The 11,391-nt window shown below is 42.2% G+C and overlaps 1 protein-coding gene across 5 annotated transcripts in view; it reads right to left on the reverse strand.

The window, feature by feature from the left end:
- LOC118148341 (uncharacterized) overlaps nt 1-1,385 on the reverse strand; it is a 111,353-nt gene extending 109,968 nt beyond the window's left edge. For all 5 annotated transcript variants that reach the window (XR_013528175.1, XR_013528177.1, XR_013528176.1 and 2 more), the window contains exon 1: nt 1-1,385. This exon is cut by the window's left edge. The gene's annotated coding sequence lies outside the window, so the exon portion shown is untranslated.
- Nucleotides 1,386-11,391: the final 10,006 nt, after the last annotated feature.

Here is an 11,391-nt window from a genome sequence, read left to right on the forward strand (position 1 = left end):
GAGGCAGGAGAATTGCCTGAACCCAGAAGGCGGAGGTTGAGGTGAACCGAGATCACACCATTGCACTTCAGCCTGGGTAAGAAGAGCGAAACTCTGTCTCAAAAAAAAAAAAAAAAAAGAAAAAGAAAAAAGAAAATGCATTTACTACCCTAATAAACTCATCATAAAGTTGAAAAATGTCAAACCATCATAAGTTGGTCTATCTGTATGTGCACATACACACATATACAAATGCATAGAGAGAAAAAGAGAGAGTAAACTTCTAAATTTTAATTATCTTGTACCTCACAAGAATAGTATATTTTTGTTTTAAAAAGTAATTTATGGCCAGGCGTGGTGGCTCAAGCCTGTAATCCCAGCACTTTGGGAGGCTGAAGTGGGTGGATCACGAGGTCAAGAGATCGAGACCATCCTGGTCAACATGGTGAAACCCCGCCTCTACTAAAAATACAAAAAATTAGCTGGGCATGGTGGCACGTGCCTGTAATCTCAGCTACTCAGGAGGCTGAGGCAGGAGAATTGCCTGAGCCCAGGAGGCGGAGGTTGCGGTGAGTCGAGATCGTGCCATTGCACTCCAGCCTGGGTAACGAGCGAAACTCCGTCTCAAAAAAAAAAAAAAAAAGTAATTTATATATTCTGGAAATATCCCAAACATATCCCTTATCAGATATATGATTTGCAGATATTTTCTCCCATTATATAAGTTGTCTTTTTACCCTGCTGATAGTGTCTTTTGATGCACAAAAATTTTTAGTTTTCATGGGGTCGACTGTTTGTTTTTTCCGTTGCTACCTGTCTTTGGTATCATAGCCAATAAATTGTTACCAAATCCAATGTCATATTTTCTCCTGCGTTTTCTTCTAAGAGTGGGTCTTATGTTTAGATCTTTGTTCCATTTTGAGTTAATTTTCATATACTGTGTAAGGTAAGAATCCAACTTCATTCTTTTGCATATGGCTATGCAGTTTTCCCAGCACCATTTATTACAAAGACTGCCCTGAGGGGAGGACTCAAGATGGCGCTGTGAGAACAACCCAGGACTGAGGCTCTCGCTGGATATGCAGAGTAGGTGAGTCAGGGACGCATTTCCAGACGGACCTTTGTTGCCCACAGAACGGGGAAATTCCCAGATATAAAACAAACGCGGGACGCCAGCCAGAGATCTTGACTGGTGTAGCCAGCAGCCGGTGCGGCTGTGGCCCGCGCCGGAGCGCAGAGGCACTCCACAGAGTTCCGCACAAAAGCACACTGTTCCGGGCGCCCTGTTGAACTGGCAACCTGAGACCTGAGAGGGCTGAACTTGAGACTGAACGGGACTTGAACAGTGAGCCAGCCCAGGACAAAGCGTTAGGGGTAGCGCAGTGCGACAAACAAAACGGGATTCCAAACGCTCGCTGCTAGGAGGTTCCCTTAAAGCGCAGCTCCGTGCGGGAGGGGCGTCCGCCATTACCGAGGCAATCAGCCCCTACTGAAATACACGCCCATTGCTGACTCAGCCTGCCGTTGCCGAGGCAACCCGGTACAACAGAGAGACTCCGCCGCAGGGCGGAGCCCGCAGCAGAAGGGTAGAGTCTGCAGAAACAGGGCGAAACTCACACCAGCAGGGCGGAGTCTCGGCAGGACAAGACTGCCTCCTAGCTGGGCGGGACAACCCGGCGGACACTCAAAAATAAAGCCCCAACCCCTTCAGAAAGAGCAGCTGAGAAAAAAAGGGCTTTTTTATGAGTTGTGTTGCAGCAGAATTAAACACAGCAACCTAACAGCCCTAAATGAACATCAGAGCTCACAGCTCAGCACTTGAGCTCCTATAAAGTACAGACTGTCTCCTCAAGCAGCTCACTGACCCCTCTATATCCAAAAGACTGACATTTGGCAGGCATCATTCTGGGACAAAGATAGCAGAAAAAGAAACTGGTAGCATCCCTACTGTTCTGCAGCTGCAATAGGTGCACCCCAGACAAGCAGGGCCTGGAGTGGACCTCTGCAGTAGTACAGCGAAGGCGCTAGACTGGTAGAAGGAAAACCAAGTAACAGAAATACTTCATCATCAACAATCTGGGTGTCCACTCAGAGACCCAATCAAAAAGTCAGCAACTACACAGACGACAGGTGGATAAATCCACAAAGATGGGAAGAAACCATTGCAAAAAGGAGGAAAACACCCGAAACCAGAACACCTCGCCTCCTAGAAAGGACCAAAACTCCTCACCAGCAAGGGAACAAAGCTGGATGGAGAATGACTGTGACGAAATGACAAAATCAGACTTCAGAAGGTGGATAATGAGAAACTTTTGTGAGCTAAAAGAACAGGTTTCAAATCAATGCAAAGAAACTAAGAACCTTGAAAAAAGATTCGAGGAAATGATAACAAGAATGGATAACTTAGAGAGGCATATGAATGAATTAAAGGAGATGAAAAACACAATACGAGAACTTCGCGAAGCATGCCCAAGTTTCAATAGCCGAATTGACCAAGCAGAAGAAAGAATATCAGAAGTCGAAGATCAACTCAATGAAATAAAATGAGAAACCAAGATCAGAGAAAAAAGTGCAAAAAGGAATGAACAAAGTCTCCAAGAAATGTGGGACTATGTGAAGAGACCTAACCTACATTTGATAGGCGTACCAGAATGTGACAAAGAGAATGAATCCCAGCTGGAAAACACTCTTCAGGACATTATCCAGGAAAATTTCCCCCACCTAGCAAGACAGGCTAACACTCAAATACAGGAAATACAGAGAACACCACAAAGATATTCCGCAAGAAGAGCAACCCCAAGGCACATAATCGTCAGATTCAACAAGGTTGAAATAAAGGAGAAAATACTAAGGGCAGCCAGAGAGAAAGGTCGGGTCACCCACAAAGGAAGCCCATCAGACTCACAGCAGATCTCTCGGCAGAAACTCTGCAAGCCAGAAGAGAGTGGGGGCCAATATTCAACATCCTTAAAGAAAAGAACTTTCAACCCAGAATTTCATATCCAGCCAAACTGAGCTTCAGAAGTGAAGGAAAAATAAAATCCTTTGTGAACACGCCAGTACTCAGAGATTTTGTCACCACCAGGCCTGCTTTACAAGAGCTCCTGAAAGAGGCACTACACATAGAAAGGAACAACCAGTACCAGCCATTCCAAAATCACACTAATTGCTAAAGAGCATCAACATAATGAAGAATCTACAACAACTAATGGGCAAAACAGCCAGCTAGCATCAAAATGGCAGTATCAAATTCACACATAACAATATTAACCCTAAATGTAAATGGACTAAATGCACCAATCAAAAGACACAGACTGGCAAATTGGATAAAAATCCGAAACCCATCAGTGTGCTGTATCCAGGAAACCCATCTCACATGCAAGGATACACAAAGGCTCAAAATAAAGGGATGGAGGAAGATTTACCAAGCAAATGGAGAGCAAAAAAAAGCAGGAGTTGCAATTCTCATCTCTGATAAAATAGACTTTAAAGCAACAAAGATCAAAAGAGACAAAGAAGGCCATTACATAATGGTAAAAGGATCGATACAACAAGAAGAGCTAACGATCCTAAACATATATGGACCCAACACAGGAGCACCCAGATACATAAGGCAAGTTCTTAACGACTTACAAAGAGACTTAAACTCCCACACAATTATAGTGGGAGACTTTAACACCCCACTGTCAATATTAGACAGATCAAACAGACAGAAAATCAACAAGGATATCCAGGGCTTGAACTCAGACCTGGAGCAAGCAAACCTGATAGACATCTACAGAACTCTCCACCCCGAATCCACAGAATATACATTCTTCTCAGCACCACATCACACCTACTCTAAAATTGACCACATAATTGGTAGTAAAGCACTGCTCAGCAAATGCAAAACAACCGAAATCATAACAAACAGCTTCTCAGACCATAGTGCAATCAAGTTAGAACTCAGAATTCAGAAACCAACCCAGAACTGCACAGCTTCATGGAAACTGAACAACTGGCTCTTGAATGTTGACTCGATAAACAATGAAATGAAGGCAGAAATAAAGAAGTTCTTCGAAACCAACGAGAACGAAGACACAACATGCCAGAATCTCTGGGACACATTTAAAGCAGTCTCTAGAGGAAAGTATATAGCAATAAGTGCCCATATGAGAAGAATGGAGAGATCCAAAATTGACACCCTGTCGTCAAAATTGAAAGAGCTAGAGGAGCAAGATCAAAAAAACTCAAAACCCAGCAGAAGACAAGAAATAATTAGGATCAGAGCTGAACTGAAGGAGATTGAGACACGAAAAACCCACCAAAAAATCAATGAATCCAAGAGCTGGTTTTTTGAAAAGATCAACAAAATAGACAGACCACTAGCTAGACTGATAAAAAAGAAAAGAGAGAACAACCAAATAGATGCAATAAAAAATGATAAAGGGGAAATCACCACAGATTCCACAGAAATTCAAACCATCATAAGAGAATATTACAAACAACTCTACACACATAAGCTAGTAAACCTGGAAGAAATGGATAAATTCCTGGACTCCTGTGTCCTCCCAAGCCTAAACCAGGAGGAAGCTGAAACTATGAATAGACCAATAACAAGGGCAGAAGTCGAGGCAGCAATTAAGAGCCTACCACACAAAAAAAGCCCAGGTCCAGACGGGTTCACAGCCAAATTCTACCAGACACACAAAGAGGAGCTGGTACCATTCCTTCTGAAACTATTCCAAATAATCCAAAAAGAAGGAATCCTTCCCAAATCATTCTATGACACCAATATCATCCTGATACCAAAACCTGGCAGAGACCCAACAAGAAAACTTCAGGCCAATATCCATGATGAACATAGATGCAAAAATCTTCAATAAAATATTGGCAAGCCGATTGCAACAGCAAATCAAGAAACTTATTCATCATGATCAAGTAGGATTCATCCCAGGGATGCAAGGCTGGTTCAACATACGCAAGTCTATCAACGTAATTCACCACATAAACAGAACCATAAACAAAAACCACATGATTATCTCAATTGACACAGAGAAGGCATTTGACAAAATTCAACAGCCCTTTATGCTAAAAACCCTCAATAAACTCGGTATCGATGGAACGTATCTCAAAGTAATAAAAGCTATTTATGACAAACCAACAGCCAATATCATACTGAATGGGCAAAAACTGGAAGCATTCCCTTTGAAATCCGGCACTAGACAAGGATGCCCTCTTTCACCACTCCTATTCAATATAGTACTGGAAGTTCTAGCCAGAGCAATCAGGCAAGAAAAAGAAATAAAGGGTATTCAAATAGGAAAGGTGGAAGCCAAATTGTCTCTATTTGCAGACGACATGATAATATACCTAGAAGACCCCATCGCCTCAGCCCAAAAACTCCTGAAACTGATAAACAACTTCAGCAAAGTCTCAGGATATAAAACCAATGTGCAAAAATCACAAGCCTTTCTCTACACCAATAATAGACTTAAAGAAAGCCAAATCAAGAACAAACTGCCATTCACAATTGCTACAAAAAGAATAAAATACCTTGGAATACAACTCACAAGGAATGTAAGGGAACTCTTCAAGGAAAAGTACAAACCACTGCTCAACGAAATCAGAGAGGACACAAACAGATGGAGAAACATTCCATGTTCATGGTTAGGAAGAATTAATATCATAAAAATGGCTATACTGCCCAAAGTAATTTACAGAATCAATGCTATCCCCATCAAGCTACCATTGACTTTCTTCACAGAACTGGAGAAAACCACCATGAACTTCATATGGAACCAAAAGAGAGCCCGCATAGCCAAGTCAATTCTAAGCAAAAAGAACACAGCGGGGGGCATCACACTACCAGATTTCAAACTATACTACAAGGCTACAGTAATCAAAACAGCATGGTACTGGTACCAAAACAGAGATATAGACCAATGGAACAGAACAGAGGCAACACAACATATCTACAACCATACAATCTTTGATAAACCTGTCAAAAACAAGCAATGGGGAATGGATTCCCTGTTCAACAAATGGTGTTGGGAAAACTGGCTAGCCATGTGTAGAAAGCAGAAATCGGACCCCTTCCTGACACCTTACACTAAAATTAACTCCAGATGGATTAAAGATTTAAACATAAGACCTGGCACAATAAAAACCCTAGAAGGAAATCTAGGCAAAACCATCCAGGACATAGGAGTAGGCAAGGACTTCATGAACAAAACTCCAAAAGCATTGGCAACAAAAGCCAAAATAGACAAATGGGACCTAATGAAACTCCACAGCTTCTGCACGGCAAAAGAAACAGTCACTAGAGTGAATCGGCAACCAACAGTATGGGAAAACATTTTTGCAGTTTACCCATCTGACAAAGGGCTGATATCCAGAATTTACAAAGAACTCAAACAGATTTACAGGAAAAAAACAAACAAGCCCATTCAAAAGTGGACAAAGGATATGAACAGACACTTTATGAAAGAAGACATATATGAGGCCAACAATCATATGAAAAAATGCTCATCGTCACTGGTCATCAGAGAGATGCAAATCAAAACCACATTGAGATACCATCTCACGCCAGTTAGAATGGCGATCATCAAAAAATCTGGAGACAACAGATGCTGGAGAGGATGTGGAGAAAAAGGAACACTTTTACACTGTTGGTGGGAGTGTAAATTAGTTCAACCATTGTGGAAGACAGTGTGGCGATTCCTCAAGGCCTTAGAAATAGAAATTCCATTTGACCCAGCAATCCCATTACTGGGTATATATCCAAAAGACTATAAGTCGTTCTACTATAAGGACACATGTACACGAATGTTCATTGCAGCACTGTTTACAATAGCAAAGACCTGGAATCAACCCAAATGCCCATTGATGATAGACTGGATTGGAAAAATGTGGCACATATACACCATGGAATATTATGCAGCAATCAGAAATGATGAGTTTGTGTCGTTTGTAGGGACATGGATGAATCTGGAGAACATCATCCTCAGCAAACTGACACAAGAACAGAAAACGAAACACCGCATATTCTCACTCATAGGTGGGTGATAAAAAATGAGAACACATGGACACAGAGAGAAGAGTACTAAACACTGAGGTCTATTGGGGGGAAATGGGGAGGGCCAGTGAGAGGGGGAGGTGGGGAGGGATAGCCTGGGGAGAAATGCCAAATGTGGGTGAAGGGGAGAAAGGAAGCAAAACACACTGCCATGTGTGTACCTATGCAACTGTCTTGCATGTTCTGCACATGTACCCCCAAACCTAAAATGCAATAAAAAATTAAAAAAAAAAAAAAAAAAAAAAACAAAGACTGTCCTTTCCCCATTGAATGGTCTTGGCACCCTTCTTGAAAATCAATTGACCATATGTGTGAGGGTTTATTTTTGCGCTCTCCATTCTATTCCATTGTTCTATATGTCCTTACACCAGTACCATACTGTTTTGACTACTGCAGATTTGTAGTAAGTTTTGAAATCAGAAAGTGTGAACCCTCTAACTTTTTTCATCAGTTGTTTTTGCTATTCAGGGTCCCTTAAGATTTCTTTTTTTTGTAGAGATGGGGTTTCACCATGTTAGCCAGGATGCTCTCGATCTCCTGACCTTGTGATCTGCCCGCCTCAGCCTCCCAAAGTACTGGGATTACAGGCATGAGCCACTGTGCCCGGCCGAGATTTCATATAAATTTTAGGATGGGTTTTTCTATTTCTGAAAAAAAAATGAGATTTTCATAGGGATTGCATTGAATCCATAGACTGGGTAGTATAGTATTTACACAGCACTTGGAATACACTAAATGTCACTGAAGTGTATACTTTAAAATGGTTAATTGTATGTTATGTGAATTTCAGCTTAATTAAAAAGAAAAGATTGGGTAATTACATCTCAAAATCCGGTGTGTGGACAGCATGAAGCAACTAGAAGGGAAAGGAGGTTGTAGTTAAGAGGGAGGAAGGCTAGAGTTTAAGACCTCTAACAGAGAATAGCTTGGGGCAGGTGAAGGTCCCTGGAGTAGAGCAGATAAAAGTGCAGGAAGGGTAGGGTGCTCTAAAGGTAATCCACAAAGACAATGACTTCTAAAGTAGATTCAAGACTGCAGTTTCGAAAGTGTACACACCAAGCCGTGCATGCCGGTCATCACTGGAGTAGGGTGTGGATAGATACAATTAGAGAGGGATTTTATTATAGTACTTTTTTGTTTTTTGAGATGGAGTCTTGCTCTGTCACCCAGGCTAGAGTACAATGGTACGATCTTGGCTCACTGCAACCTCTGCCTCCTGGGTTCAAACAATTCTCCTCCCTCAGCCTCCCGAGTAGCTGAGATTACAGGTACCTGCCACTATGCCCAGCTATTTTTTTTTGTTTTTAGTAAAAACTGGGTTTCACCATGTTGGTCAGGCTGGTCTCAAACTCCTGACCTCATGATCTGCCCATCTCAGCCTCCCAAAGTGCTGGGATTACAGGTGTGAGCCCCCATGCCGAGCCCTATAGTACTTTTGTTAAGATAGTTTCAAAAAAAAAAAAAAAAAAAAAGATAGTTTCACTCTGTTGTCCAGGATGAAGTGTAGTGGCTATTTACAGATGTGATCATAACTCACTGCAGCCTCGAACTGGGCTCAAGGGATCCTCCCACTTTAGCCTCCCTTGTAGCTGGGACTCCAAACATGTGCCATCCTGCAAGGCTAATTTTTTTAGTATTTATTTTTTCGTAGATTTGGGGTCTCACTATGTTGTCTAGGCTCATCTCAAACTCCTGGCCTCAAGCAATCTCCTGCTTCAGCCCTTCAGTGCACTGGGATTACAGGTGTGAGCCACCCTGCATGGCCTATTATAGTATATATTTAAGGAGAAATAATAATAAAAAATATTGTTTTAAAGCTGTAATTTAGGATCTTTAATCTAGGAGAGAAAGATTATAAACCAGGTGCCTTAAAAAAAAAAAATCATCGTAGGAGTGACAGGAAGGTGTTAGATGATACAGGCATGGACGGATTGGGGGCGGGCATGCCAGCTGGCTTAATCTCTTATTTATTTTCAGAGCAATGGTGTAGCAGTAGCATTGCGAAGTTGGGCGAAGGCCAACCCTGCTCCCAACCCTGCAGTATATGAAGACTGGTAAAGTAAACACCCCTCAATTCAAGACAGCAGCAGGGGAAGCTATGTTCTTGTAAGATAGCCAAGTTTCAGTTAAGGCAAGGAGTGGGAGACAGGCTGGGGATATAGGATGGTTTGCTCTCCATAAAATGGGGGTTACAGAGAGTACAGCAGAAAGGTGTGAGGAGGGATGAAGCAGTGGGGGAATGAGTTTAGGGAGGCACAAGCTGGTCTGGGGACCAGTGTACAGGAAAAGATGGATGAGTGGCGACACTTACATTTTAGGTACTTGTATGGGAAAGGAATAGGGAAGTTTAATGGGGAAGAGTAGCCCTTATGGGCCTAGAAAGACCTATGAAACAGGCCTCTAGGGATCTGAGCAGGATGTTGGATTTAGCTGGGATGCTATGGATGGCAGAATTTTGGTAAACAACAATCCAAAGACAATACGAAGTCCCAGAGGCAGACAGTAGCATGGATAACTCAAGGGCCCAAGAGCAAGCCAGACAGACTGAAGCAGGAGGTTTGTGTTGGGGATTAGAAGGCTGGCTCCCAAGGGTGGTGCCGGCTTAGCTCCCGGGAAAGGAGTGGGACACGATTTATAAGAAACAGGGGCTTGTTATGGTTTTTGGAGGAATTGATGAAAATAGCATTTGAAGAACATTAGTGTGAGAGGCATCCATGCAAAGTGGATTGGGTTAGGAAAAATTGGACACTCTGTAGGTTTTCAACTATCCAAACATGATATGGTGAACTAGGGAGCAGAAAAAGATGATTTCAAGATAAAACCATACAGAACTCATTTTATATATGTGGGGTAGAAGAAAAGAGGGTGTTAAAATTTTCAAAATGTTGAGCCTGGCTGATTAGAGAGTTAATCAAGAACATGGGCAGGGGAGAAAAAAGAAACAAAGGAAAATAAGAAAGAAAGAAAGAAAAAAACATGGGCAGGGAGCCTGAAAGAAGAGGATCAAAAAAAGAAGAAAAAAAAAGAAAGTAGAGGATCAGTGTAGGGAGAAGGAGGGGACAATGAGGAACTTAGTTTGGGACCTAAATTCATTAGACTCATAGCTAAATGACACTTTGTATCTGGCCATGTGGAACAACTATCACATTTTATAGATGAAAAAATCTTGAGTTTGAGAGACAGGAATTTTGGCTCTGCTATTGGCTAGCTATACAAAGTTGACAATTTACTGACCTCTAGGTCTCAGGCTGTAGTCATATCAAGGCTTGAGTGAGGGGGGATCTGCTTCCAAGCTCATTCACAAGGCCTGCAGTTCTTGCTGGCTGCTGGCCGGAAACATCGGTTCCTTGCCATGCAGGCCCCTCCAGAGGGCACTCCCAATATGGCAACTGGCTTCCTTCACAGTGAGAGTATGTGTGAGAGAGAGAAGGTGCTCAAGAGAAAGCCCTAGCTGGTTTATAACCTAATCTCAAAAGTGACATTCCATCACCTTTGCCAAATTTTATTCATTAGAAACAAGTCAACAAGTCCAGCCCATATTCAAGGAGAAAACTTTGTACACCAAAAGGCAGAATCACTGGGGACCATGGTAGAGGATGCCTGCCACAGTATGTAACAGTTATATTCTTAGATATCTTAGTCTATTTTTTGTTGCTTTAACAACACCTGAAACTGGATTGCTTATTTATTTCTTTATTTATTTAGTGATAGGGTCTTGCTGTCTCACCCAGGCTGGAGTGCAGTGGCACAATCATAGCAAACTGCAGCCTCAAACTCCTGTGCTCAAGTAATCCTCTGCCTCAGTCTCATGAGTAGCTGGGACTACGGGTGCACAACACCACATCTAAGCTACTTTAAAATTGTTAATTTTTGTTTTGTAGAGACAGAGTCTTGCTATGTTGACTAGGCTGGTTTCTAACTCCTCCCAGCCTCAAGCAATACTCCTGCCTTAGCCTCCCAAAGTGTTGGGATTATAAGAGTGAGCCACCGTACCTGGCCTGAAACTGGGTAATTTATAAGAAGTGAAATTTAATCCTCACAGCTTTGGAAGCTGGGAAGTCTAAGGTTGAGAGGCCACATCTAGTGAGAGCTTTCTTTCTGGTGACTCGGCAGTGTTCTGAGGTAGTGCAGGGCATCACATGGTGAGGTGGGGAGCGTGCTCTCACATGCTAGCTAGGTCTCTTTTCTTCTTGTTATAAAATCATGAGTTTCTCTCCCTTGAGAATCTATTAATCCATTAATCAATGAATTTATTAATCCTCTTAAAGGCCCTACCTCTCAATACTGCCACATGAGGGGTTAAGTTTCAGCATGAGTTTGGAATGGGACATTCAAACCATAGCAATACCCATGTC

Source organism: Callithrix jacchus, chromosome 16, assembly GCF_049354715.1.
Source record: "Callithrix jacchus isolate 240 chromosome 16, calJac240_pri, whole genome shotgun sequence".
Classification (NCBI taxonomy): domain Eukaryota; kingdom Metazoa; phylum Chordata; class Mammalia; order Primates; family Cebidae; genus Callithrix; species Callithrix jacchus.